The sequence below is a fragment of the Alosa pseudoharengus genome, unplaced genomic scaffold (assembly GCF_046254945.1).
Source record: "Alosa pseudoharengus isolate Yale_2024_CS ecotype anadromous, Long Island Sound unplaced genomic scaffold, YU_APseudo_1.1 YU_APseudo_1.1_scf_24, whole genome shotgun sequence".
NCBI lineage: Eukaryota > Metazoa > Chordata > Actinopteri > Clupeiformes > Clupeidae > Alosa > Alosa pseudoharengus.
In genome coordinates this window covers 12,176,749-12,186,481 of record NW_027468689.1, presented here as the reverse complement: position 1 = coordinate 12,186,481, position 9,733 = coordinate 12,176,749, and the positions used below count along the sequence as shown (strand labels likewise).

Genomic DNA, 9,733 nt, shown 5'->3' with positions numbered 1-9,733 from the left:
CAGTTCGTAACCCAACCTCTATGACGGTGTGGAGGAGCATTAGTGCCTACAGCATGAGCATCTTGCACATTTGGCAAAGCACAATCAATTCTGAATAATGCATACAGGTTTTGAGCAACATACTGCCATCCAGGTAATGTCTTTTCCAGGGACGACCTTGAATATTTCAGGAAAACAATGCCAAAATGAATTCTGCACATATTTAAATAGTATTTCTCCTTGGAGTCCAGGTGCTAAGATGGCCTTTCTGCAGTCCAGATTTCTCAAATTATGTGCACAATGGAATGAAAAGCATGACTAAGAATACCCCATACTGTTGAGCAACTCAAATCCTATATAATATATGGGACATGTAATGGGACAACATTTCATTCTCAAAACTGTAACAAATGGTCTCCTCAGTTCCTAAACATTTACAGAATTGTGTTAAATGAAGAAGTGAAGCAGTACAGTGGTAAACATGCTCCTGTCCCAACTTTTTTTGAAACATGTTGCTGGCATCAAATTCAAAATTAACATATCCTTTCCATGAAATAGTCCAAAGTTTCATTTTCAACATTTGATATGTTGTCTTTGTCCTTTTTGCTGCTAAATATGGGTTTATGAGACTTGAATATTGTGACAATCTGTTTTTATTTGCATTTTACACAACATCCCAACTTTTTCTGTTTTGGGGTTGTACAATAATGTCTAATGGTATTAATTAACTCTGTTTTTCCTCCTTTTACACATCATTGTATTACATGGCATTGATTAGGGATTAATACATTATAACCATAATTGTAATCATATAAAGTTTAGTTTAGTTAAAAGTATAATTTGCAAGGAATTACACAAATGAAACAGCCTGTGGAGTGAAGATTAGCACTATCAGAGAAGTTGTGTGGCACAACGTCTAGGCTGGGAAATGTTCAATCCCTGGCATTTCCATTTATGCAGCACTAAAGGGACTTTAGGAATTGTCGCAGGCCTCGAGAAAGTTTGTGAAACGGATATTAGCACTGTGAGAGGACAAGGCTTGTATTTTGTTGGCTCCTCCCTGGACTTCCACAGTTACGATAGAAGCCTAAAGGATTTGCGTGGCATAATGTCTGGGCCGGGAAGTGCTATCTTCTGACAACTGCAGAAGGGGATCTAGCTCAGGGGTAGAGCGCATGCTTCGCATGTATGAGGTCCCGGGTTCAATCCCTGGCATCTCCACTTATATCATCCCTAAAGGAGGTCTGGCTACTGTCACAAGCCTTTGTACAGAGTTACACAAATGAAACAGCCTGTGGAGTGGACTTTACCACCGTCACGGGACAAGGCTTGTATTTTGTAGGCTCCTCCGTGGACTTCCACAATTACGATTGAAGCCTAAAGGTGTTGCGTGGCAAAACGTCTGGGCCGAGCAGTCCTATCTTACGTCAACAACTGAAGGGGATGTAGCTCAGTGGTAGAGCGCATGCTTTGCATGTATGAGGCCCTGGGTTCAATCCCCGGCATCTCCACTTATGCATCCCTAAAGGAGGTCTGGGTACCGTCACAAGCTGTTGTTCAGAGTTTGTACGGAATTGTAAAAATGAAACAGCCTGTGGCATGGAGATTAGCACCATCAGAGGACAAGGCTTGTATTTTGTTGGCTCCTCCCTGGACTTCCACAATTACGATAGAAGCCTAAAGGTGTTGCGCGGCACAATGTCTAGTCTGGGAAGTGCTTTGGTTTTGGCAACTACTGAAGGGGATGTAGCTCAGTGGTAGAGCGCATGCTTTGCATGTATGAGGGCCCGGGTTCAATCCCCGGCATCTCCATTTATGCAGCACTAAAGGGACTTTAGGGATTGTCGCAAGCCTCGAGAACGTTTGTGGAGAGGAAAGGAGCAGTGTCAGAGGATCAGGCTTGTAGTTGTTGCTGACTTTGGCCCGGTTGATTCCTCTGTGGACCTCCGCAATTATGAATAAAGCCCTGAAGTGCTAGCGTGGCACAACGTCTTGAATTGTAAGTGTCGTCTTTTGACAGTGGATGAAGGGGATGTCGCTCAGTGGTAGAGCGCATGCTTTGCATGTATGAGGCCCCGGGTTCAATCCCTGGCATCTCCACTTATGCATCCCTAAAGGAGGTCTGGGTACCGTCACAAGCTGTTGTTCAGAGTTTGTATGGAATTACACACATGAAACGGAGATTAGCACTGTGAGAGGACTAGGCTTGTATTTTGTTGGCTCCTCCGTGGACTTCCACAATTACGATAGAAGCCTAAAGGGTTTGCGTGGCATAATGTCTGGGCCGGGAAGTGCTATCTTCTGACAACTGCAGAAGGGGATGTAGCTCAGTGGTAGAGCGCATGCTTCGCATGTATGAGGTCCCGGGTTCAATCCCCGGCATCTCCACTTATACATCCCTAAAGGAGGTCTGGCTACCGTCACAAGCCTTTGTACAGAGTTACACAAATGAAACAGCCTGTGGAGTGGACTTTACCACCGTCACAGGACAAGGCTTGTATTTTGTAGGCTCCTCCGTGGACTTCCACAATTACGATTAAAGCCTAAAGGTGTTGTGTGGCAAAACGTCTGGGCCGAGCAGTCCTATCTTACGTCAACAACTGAAGGGGATGTAGCTCAGTGGTAGAGCGCATGCTTTGCATGTATGAGGGCCCGGGTTCAATCCCCGGCATCTCCATTTATGCATCCCTAAAGGAGGTCTGGGTACCGTCACAAGCTGTTGTTCAGAGTTTGTACGGAATTGTAAAAATGAAACAGCCTGTGGCATGGAGATTAGCACCATCAGAGGACAAGGCTTGTATTTTGTTGGCTCCTCCGTGGACTTCCACAATTACGATAGAAGCCTAAAGGTGTTGCGCGGCACAATGTCTAGTCTGGGAAGTGCTTTGGTTTTGGCAACTACTGAAGGGCATGTAGCTCAGTGGTAGAGCGCATGCTTTGCATGTATGAGGGCCCGGGTTCAATCCCCGGCATCTCCATTTATGCAGCACTAAAGGGACTTTAGGGATTGTCGCAAGCCTCGAGAACGTTTGTGGAGAGGAAAGGAGCAGTGTCAGAGGATCAGGCTTGTAGTTGTTGCTGACTTTGGCCCGGTTGATTCCTCTGTGGACCTCCGCAATTATGAATAAAGCCCTGAAGTGCTAGCGTGGCACAACGTCTTGAATTGTAAGTGTCGTCTTTTGACAGTGGATGAAGGGGATGTAGCTCAGTGGTAGAGCGCATGCTTCGCATGTATGAGGTCCCGGGTTCAATCCCCGGCATCTCCACTTATACATCCCTAAAGGAGATCTGGGTACCGTCACAAGCCATGGTCCAGAGTTTGTACAGAGTTACACAAATGAAACAGCCTGTGGAGTGGAGTTTAGCACTGGCATAGGACAAGGCTTGTATTTTGTTGGCTCCTCCGTGGACTTCCACAATTACGATAGAAGCCTAAAGGTGTTGCGTGGCAAAACGTCTGGACCGAGCAGTGATATCTTACTTAAACAACTGAAGGGGATGTAGCTCAGTGGTAGAGCGCATGCTTTGCATGTATGAGGCCCCGGGTTTAATCCCCGGCATCTCCACTTATACATCCCTAAAGGAGATCTGGGTACCGTCACAAGCCGTGGTCCAGAGTTTGTACAGAGTTACACAAATGAAACAGCCTGTGGAGTGGAGTTTAGCACTGGCATAGGACAAGGCTTGTATTTTGTTGGCTCCTCCGTGGACTTCCACAATTACGATAGAAGCCTAAAGGTGTTGCGTGGCAAAACGTCTGGACCGAGCAGTGATATCTTACTTAAACAACTGAAGGGGATGTAGCTCAGTGGTAGAGCGCATGCTTTGCATGTATGAGGCCCCGGGTTTAATCCCCGGCATCTCCACTTATGCATCCCTAAAGGAGGTCTGGGTACCGTCACAAGCTGTTGTTCAGAGTTTGTATGGAATTACACAAATGAAACGGAGATTAGCACTGTGAGAGGACAAGGCTTGTATTTTGTTGGCTCCTCCGTGGACTTCCACAATTACGATAGAAGCCTAAAGGGTTTGCGTGGCATAATGTCATGGCCGGGAAGTGCTATCTTCTGACAACTGCAGAAGGGGATGTAGCTCAGTGGTAGAGCGCATGTTTCGCATGTATGAGGTGTCGGGTTCAATCCCCAGCATCTCCACGTATACATCCCTAAAGGAGGTCTGGCTACCGTCACAAGCCTTTGTACAGAGTTACACAAATAAAACAGCCTGTGCAGTGGACTTTACCACCGGCACAGGACAAGGCTTGTATTTTGTAGGCTCCTCCGTGGACTTCCACAATTACGATTGAAGCCTAAAGGTGTTGCGTGGCAAAACGTCTGGGCCGAGCAATGCTATCTTACGTCAACAACTGAAGGGGATGTAGCTCAGTGGTAGAGCGCATGCTTTGCATGTATGAGGCCCCGGGTTCAATCCCCGGCATCTCCACTTATGCATCCCTAAAGGAGGTCTGGGTACCGTCACAAGCTGTTGTTCAGAGTTTGTACGGAATTGTAAAAATGAAACAGCCTGTGGCATGGAGATTAGTACCATCAGAGGACAAGGCTTGTATTTTGTTGGCTCCTCCGTGGACTTCCACAATTACGATAAAAGCCTAAAGGTGTTGCGCGGCAAAATGTCTAGTCTGGGAAGTGCTTTGGTTTTGGCAACTACTGAAGGGGATTCCTCTGTGGACCTCCGCAATTATGAATAAAGCCCTGAAGTGCTAGCGTGGCACAACTTCTTGAATTGTAAGTGTCGTCTTTTGACAGTGGATGAAGGGGATGTAGCTCAGTGGTAGAGCGCATGCTTCGCATGTATGAGGTCCCGGGTTCAATCCCCGGCATCTCCACTTATACATCCCTAAAGGAGATCTGGGTACCGTCACAAGCCGTGGTCCAGAGTTTGTACAGAGTTACACAAATGAAACAGCCTGTGGAGTGGAGTTTAGCACTGGCAGAGGACAAGGCTTGTATTTTGTTGGCTCCTCCGTGGACTTCCACAATTACGATAGAAGCCTAAAGGTGTTGCGTGGCAAAACGTCTGGACCGAGCAGTGATATCTTACCTAAACAACTGAAGGGGATGTAGCTCAGTGGTAGAGCGCATGCTTTGCATGTATGAGGCCCCGGGTTCAATCCCCGGCATCTCCACTTATGCATCCCTAAAGGAGGTCTGGGTACCGTCACAAGCTGTTGTTCAGAGTTTGTATGGAATTACACAAATGAAACGGAGATTAGCACTGTGAGAGGACAAGGCTTGTATTTTGTTGGCTCCTCCGTGGACTTCCACAATTACGATAGAAGCCTAAAGGGTTTGCGTGGCATAATGTCTGGGCCGGGAAGTGCTATCTTCTGACAACTGCAGAAGGGGATGTAGCTCAGTGGTAGAGCGCATGCTTCGCATGTATGAGGTCCCGGATTCAATCCCCGGCATCTCCACTTATACATCCCTAAAGGAGGTCTGGCTACCGTCACAAGCCTTTGTACAGTTACACAAATGAAACAGCCTGTGGAGTGGACTTTACCACCGGCACAGGACAAGGCTTGTATTTTGTAGGCTCCTCCGTGGACTTCCACAATTATGATTGAAGCCTAAAGGTGTTGCGTGGCAAAACGTCTGGGCCGAGCAGTGCTATCTTACGTCAACAACTGAAGGGGATGTAGCTCAGTGGTAGAGCGCATGCTTTGCATGTATGAGGCCCCGGGTTCAATCCCCGGCTTCTCCACTTATGCATCCCTAAAGGAGGTCTGGGTACCGTCACAAGCTGTTGTTCAGAGTTTGTACGGAATTGTAAAAATGAAACAGCCTGTGGCATGGAGATTAGCACCATCAGAGGACAAGGCTTGTATTTTGTTGGCTCCTCCGTGGACTTCCACAATTACGATAGAAGCCTAAAGGTGTTGCGCGGCACAATGTCTAGTCTGGGAAGTGCTTTGGTTTTGGCAACTACTGAAGGGGATTCCTCTGTGGACCTCCGCAATTATGAATAAAGCCCTGAAGTGCTAGCGTGGCACAACGTCTTGAATTGTAAGTGTCGTCTTTTGACAGTGGATGAAGGGGATGTAGCTCAGTGGTAGAGCGCATGCTTCGCATGTATGAGGTCCCGGGTTCAATCCCCGGCATCTCCACTTATACATCCCTAAAGGAGATCTGGGTACCGTCACAAGCCGTGGTCCAGAGTTTGTACAGAGTTACACAAATGAAACAGCCTGTGGAGTGGAGTTTAGCACTGGCAGAGGACAAGGCTTGTATTTTGTTGGCTCCTCCGTGGACTTCCACAATTACGATAGAAGCCTAAAGGTGTTGCGTGGCAAAACGTCTGGACCGAGCAGTGATATCTTACGTAAACAACTGAAGGGGATGTAGCTCAGTGGTAGAGCGCATGCTTTGCATGTATGAGGCCCCGGGTTCAATCCCTGGCATCTCCACTTATGCATCCCTAAAGGAGGTCTGGGTACCGTCACAAGCTGTTGTTCAGAGTTTGTATGGAATTACACACATGAAACGGAGATTAGCACTGTGAGAGGACTAGGCTTGTATTTTGTTGGCTCCTCCGTGGACTTCCACAATTACGATAGAAGCCTAAAGGGTTTGCGTGGCATAATGTCTGGGCCGGGAAGTGCTATCTTCTGACAACTGCAGAAGGGGATGTAGCTCAGTGGTAGAGCGCATGCTTCGCATGTATGAGGTCCCGGATTCAATCCCCGGCATCTCCACTTATACATCCCTAAAGGAGGTCTGGCTACCGTCACAAGCCTTTGTACAGTTACACAAATGAAACAGCCTGTGGAGTGGACTTTACCACCGGCACAGGACAAGGCTTGTATTTTGTAGGCTCCTCCGTGGACTTCCACAATTATGATTGAAGCCTAAAGGTGTTGCGTGGCAAAACGTCTGGGCCGAGCAGTGCTATCTTACGTCAACAACTGAAGGGGATGTAGCTCAGTGGTAGAGCGCATGCTTTGCATGTATGAGGCCCCGGGTTCAATCCCCGGCATCTCCACTTATGCATCCCTAAAGGAGGTCTGGCTGCCGTCACAAGCCTTTGTACAGAGTTACACAAATGAAACAGCCTGTGGAGTGGACTTTACCACCGTCACAGGACAAGGCTTGTATTTTGTAGGCTCCTCCGTGGACTTCCACAATTACGATTAAAGCCTAAAGGTGTTGTGTGGCAAAACGTCTGGGCCGAGCAGTCCTATCTTACGTCAACAACTGAAGGGGATGTAGCTCAGTGGTAGAGCGCATGCTTTGCATGTATGAGGCCCTGGGTTCAATCCCCGGCATCTCCACTTATGCATCCCTAAAGGAGGTCTGGGTACCGTCACAAGCTGTTGTTCAGAGTTTGTACGGAATTGTAAAAATGAAACAGCCTGTGGCATGGAGATTAGCACCATCAGAGGACAAGGCTTGTATTTTGTTGTCTCCTCCGTGGACTTCCACAATTACGATAGAAGCCTAAAGGTGTTGCGCGGTACAATGTCTAGTCTGGGAAGTGCTTTGGTTATGCCAAATACTAAAGGGGATGTAGCTCAGTGGTAGAGCGCATGTATGAGGTCCCGGGTTCAATCCCCGGCATCTCCATTTATGCAGCACTAAAGGGACTTTAGGGATTGTCGCAAGCCTCGAGAACGTTTGTGGAGAGGAAAGGAGCAGTGTCAGAGGATCAGGCTTGTAGTTGTTGCTGACTTTGGCCCGGTTGATTCCTCTGTGGACCTCCGCAATTATGAATAAAGCCCTGAAGTGCTAGCGTGGCACAACGTCTTGAATTGTAAGTGTCGTCTTTTGACAGCGGATGAAGGGGATGTAGCTCAGTGGTAGAGCGCATGCTTCGCATGTATGAGGTCCCGGGTTCAATCCCCGGCATCTCCACTTATACATCCCTAAAGGAGATCTGGCTACCGTCACAAGCCGTGGTCCAGAGTTTGTACAGAGTTACACAAATGAAACAGCCTGTGGAGTGGAGTTTAGCACTGGCAGAGGACAAGGCTTGTATTTTGTTGGCTCCTCCGTGGACTTCCACAATTACGATAGAAGCCTAAAGGTGTTGCGTGGCAAAACGTCTGGACCGAGCAGTGATATCTTACGTAAACAACAGAAGGGGATGTAGCTCAGTGGTAGAGCGCATGCTTTGCATGTATGAGGCCCCGGGTTCAATCCCTGGCATCTCCACTTATGCATCCCTAAAGGAGGTCTGGGTACCGTCACAAGCTGTTGTTCAGAGTTTGTATGGAATTACACACATGAAACGGAGATTAGCACTGTGAGAGGACTAGGCTTGTATTTTGTTGGCTCCTCCGTGGACTTCCACAATTACGATAGAAGCCTAAAGGGTTTGCGTGGCATAATGTCTGGGCCGGGAAGTGCTATCTTCTGACAACTGCAGAAGGGGATGTAGCTCAGTGGTACAGCGCATGCTTCGCATGTATGAGGTCCCGGGTTCAATCCCCGGCATCTCCACTTATACATCCCTAAAGGAGGTCTGGCTACCGTCACAAGCCTTTGTACAGAGTTACACAAATGAAACAGCCTGTGGAGTGGACTTTACCACCGTCACAGGACAAGGCTTGTATTTTGTAGGCTCCTCCGTGGACTTCCACAATTACGATTGAAGCCTAAAGGTGTTGCGTGGCAAAACGTCTGGGCCGAGCAGTCCTATCTTACGTCAACAACTGAAGGGGATGTAGCTCAGTGGTAGAGCGCATGCTTTGCATGTATGAGGCCCCGGGTTCAATCCCCGGCATCTCCACTTATGCATCCCTAAAGGAGGTCTGGGTACCGTCACAAGCTGTTGTTCAGAGTTTGTACGGAATTGTAAAAATGAAACAGCCTGTGGCATGGAGATTAGCACCATCAGAGGACAAGGCTTGTATTTTGTTGGCTCCTCCCTGGACTTCCACAATTACGATAGAAGCCTAAAGGTGTTGCACGGCACAATGTCTAGTCTGGGAAGTGCTTTGGTTTTGGCAACTACTGAAGGGGATGTAGCTCAGTGGTAGAGCGCATGCTTTGCATGTATGAGGTCCCGGGTTCAATCCCCGGCATCTCCATTTATGCAGCACTAAAGGGACTTTAGGGATTGTCGCAAGCCTCGAGAACGTTTGTGGAGAGGAAAGGAGCAGTGTCAGAGGATCAGGCTTGTAGTTGTTGCTGACTTTGCCGCGGTTGATTCCTCTGTGGACCTCCGCAATTATGAATAAACCCCTGAAGTGCTAGCGTGGCACAACGTCTTGAATTGTAAGTGTCGTCTTTTGACAGTGGATGAAGGGGATGTAGCTCAGTGGTAGAGCGCATGCTTTGCATGTATGAGGTCCCGGGTTCAATCCCCGGCATCTCCACTTATACATCCCTAAAGGAGATCTGAGTACCGTCACAAGCTGTTGTTCAGAGTTTGTACAGAGTTACACAAATGAAACAGCCTGTGGAGTGGAGTTTAGCACTGGCAGAGGACAAGGCTTGTATTTTGTTGGCTCCTCCGTGGACTTCCACAATTACGATAGAAGCCTAAAGGTGTTGCGTGGCAAAACGTCTGGACCGAGCAGTGATATCTTACGTAAACAACTGAAGGGGATGTAGCTCAGTGGTAGAGCGCATGCTTTGCATGTATGAGGCCCCGGGTTCAATCCCTGGCATCTCCACTTATGCATCCCTAAAGGAGGTCTGGGTACCGTCACAAGCTGTTGTTCAGAGTTTGTATGGAATTACACACATGAAACGGAGATTAGCACTGTGAGAGGACTAGGCTTGTATTTTGTTGG

General features: G+C 48.0%; 28 non-coding genes across 28 annotated transcripts; all 28 read left to right on the top strand.

Annotated features, from left to right (window-relative positions):
• The first annotated feature begins 1,128 nt into the window (after positions 1-1,128).
• trnaa-cgc (transfer RNA alanine (anticodon CGC)) lies at positions 1,129-1,200 on the top strand. The gene has a single exon. It is a non-coding gene; the product is annotated as a tRNA-Ala (tRNA).
• Positions 1,201-1,418: 218 nt separating this feature from the next.
• Positions 1,419-1,490, top strand: trnaa-ugc (transfer RNA alanine (anticodon UGC)). The gene has a single exon. It is a non-coding gene; the product is annotated as a tRNA-Ala (tRNA).
• Positions 1,491-1,719: 229 nt separating this feature from the next.
• Positions 1,720-1,791, top strand: trnaa-ugc (transfer RNA alanine (anticodon UGC)). Its single transcript has one exon. It is a non-coding gene; the product is annotated as a tRNA-Ala (tRNA).
• A 216-nt stretch (positions 1,792-2,007) lies between these two features.
• Positions 2,008-2,079, top strand: trnaa-ugc (transfer RNA alanine (anticodon UGC)). Its single transcript has one exon. It is a non-coding gene; the product is annotated as a tRNA-Ala (tRNA).
• Positions 2,080-2,295: 216 nt separating this feature from the next.
• On the top strand, positions 2,296-2,367 carry trnaa-cgc (transfer RNA alanine (anticodon CGC)). Its single transcript has one exon. It is a non-coding gene; the product is annotated as a tRNA-Ala (tRNA).
• A 217-nt stretch (positions 2,368-2,584) lies between these two features.
• On the top strand, positions 2,585-2,656 carry trnaa-ugc (transfer RNA alanine (anticodon UGC)). Its single transcript has one exon. It is a non-coding gene; the product is annotated as a tRNA-Ala (tRNA).
• Positions 2,657-2,885: 229 nt separating this feature from the next.
• Positions 2,886-2,957, top strand: trnaa-ugc (transfer RNA alanine (anticodon UGC)). The gene has a single exon. It is a non-coding gene; the product is annotated as a tRNA-Ala (tRNA).
• Positions 2,958-3,173: 216 nt separating this feature from the next.
• trnaa-cgc (transfer RNA alanine (anticodon CGC)) lies at positions 3,174-3,245 on the top strand. The gene has a single exon. It is a non-coding gene; the product is annotated as a tRNA-Ala (tRNA).
• A 228-nt stretch (positions 3,246-3,473) lies between these two features.
• On the top strand, positions 3,474-3,545 carry trnaa-ugc (transfer RNA alanine (anticodon UGC)). Its single transcript has one exon. It is a non-coding gene; the product is annotated as a tRNA-Ala (tRNA).
• A 228-nt stretch (positions 3,546-3,773) lies between these two features.
• trnaa-ugc (transfer RNA alanine (anticodon UGC)) lies at positions 3,774-3,845 on the top strand. Its single transcript has one exon. It is a non-coding gene; the product is annotated as a tRNA-Ala (tRNA).
• A 216-nt stretch (positions 3,846-4,061) lies between these two features.
• On the top strand, positions 4,062-4,133 carry trnaa-cgc (transfer RNA alanine (anticodon CGC)). The gene has a single exon. It is a non-coding gene; the product is annotated as a tRNA-Ala (tRNA).
• Positions 4,134-4,350: 217 nt separating this feature from the next.
• trnaa-ugc (transfer RNA alanine (anticodon UGC)) lies at positions 4,351-4,422 on the top strand. The gene has a single exon. It is a non-coding gene; the product is annotated as a tRNA-Ala (tRNA).
• Positions 4,423-4,753: 331 nt separating this feature from the next.
• trnaa-cgc (transfer RNA alanine (anticodon CGC)) lies at positions 4,754-4,825 on the top strand. Its single transcript has one exon. It is a non-coding gene; the product is annotated as a tRNA-Ala (tRNA).
• A 228-nt stretch (positions 4,826-5,053) lies between these two features.
• trnaa-ugc (transfer RNA alanine (anticodon UGC)) lies at positions 5,054-5,125 on the top strand. The gene has a single exon. It is a non-coding gene; the product is annotated as a tRNA-Ala (tRNA).
• Positions 5,126-5,341: 216 nt separating this feature from the next.
• On the top strand, positions 5,342-5,413 carry trnaa-cgc (transfer RNA alanine (anticodon CGC)). The gene has a single exon. It is a non-coding gene; the product is annotated as a tRNA-Ala (tRNA).
• A 215-nt stretch (positions 5,414-5,628) lies between these two features.
• Positions 5,629-5,700, top strand: trnaa-ugc (transfer RNA alanine (anticodon UGC)). The gene has a single exon. It is a non-coding gene; the product is annotated as a tRNA-Ala (tRNA).
• A 331-nt stretch (positions 5,701-6,031) lies between these two features.
• trnaa-cgc (transfer RNA alanine (anticodon CGC)) lies at positions 6,032-6,103 on the top strand. The gene has a single exon. It is a non-coding gene; the product is annotated as a tRNA-Ala (tRNA).
• Positions 6,104-6,331: 228 nt separating this feature from the next.
• On the top strand, positions 6,332-6,403 carry trnaa-ugc (transfer RNA alanine (anticodon UGC)). The gene has a single exon. It is a non-coding gene; the product is annotated as a tRNA-Ala (tRNA).
• Positions 6,404-6,619: 216 nt separating this feature from the next.
• trnaa-cgc (transfer RNA alanine (anticodon CGC)) lies at positions 6,620-6,691 on the top strand. Its single transcript has one exon. It is a non-coding gene; the product is annotated as a tRNA-Ala (tRNA).
• A 215-nt stretch (positions 6,692-6,906) lies between these two features.
• On the top strand, positions 6,907-6,978 carry trnaa-ugc (transfer RNA alanine (anticodon UGC)). Its single transcript has one exon. It is a non-coding gene; the product is annotated as a tRNA-Ala (tRNA).
• Positions 6,979-7,195: 217 nt separating this feature from the next.
• Positions 7,196-7,267, top strand: trnaa-ugc (transfer RNA alanine (anticodon UGC)). The gene has a single exon. It is a non-coding gene; the product is annotated as a tRNA-Ala (tRNA).
• Positions 7,268-7,775: 508 nt separating this feature from the next.
• On the top strand, positions 7,776-7,847 carry trnaa-cgc (transfer RNA alanine (anticodon CGC)). Its single transcript has one exon. It is a non-coding gene; the product is annotated as a tRNA-Ala (tRNA).
• A 228-nt stretch (positions 7,848-8,075) lies between these two features.
• trnaa-ugc (transfer RNA alanine (anticodon UGC)) lies at positions 8,076-8,147 on the top strand. Its single transcript has one exon. It is a non-coding gene; the product is annotated as a tRNA-Ala (tRNA).
• Positions 8,148-8,363: 216 nt separating this feature from the next.
• trnaa-cgc (transfer RNA alanine (anticodon CGC)) lies at positions 8,364-8,435 on the top strand. Its single transcript has one exon. It is a non-coding gene; the product is annotated as a tRNA-Ala (tRNA).
• A 217-nt stretch (positions 8,436-8,652) lies between these two features.
• On the top strand, positions 8,653-8,724 carry trnaa-ugc (transfer RNA alanine (anticodon UGC)). The gene has a single exon. It is a non-coding gene; the product is annotated as a tRNA-Ala (tRNA).
• A 229-nt stretch (positions 8,725-8,953) lies between these two features.
• trnaa-ugc (transfer RNA alanine (anticodon UGC)) lies at positions 8,954-9,025 on the top strand. The gene has a single exon. It is a non-coding gene; the product is annotated as a tRNA-Ala (tRNA).
• A 216-nt stretch (positions 9,026-9,241) lies between these two features.
• trnaa-ugc (transfer RNA alanine (anticodon UGC)) lies at positions 9,242-9,313 on the top strand. Its single transcript has one exon. It is a non-coding gene; the product is annotated as a tRNA-Ala (tRNA).
• Positions 9,314-9,541: 228 nt separating this feature from the next.
• trnaa-ugc (transfer RNA alanine (anticodon UGC)) lies at positions 9,542-9,613 on the top strand. The gene has a single exon. It is a non-coding gene; the product is annotated as a tRNA-Ala (tRNA).
• Positions 9,614-9,733: the final 120 nt, after the last annotated feature.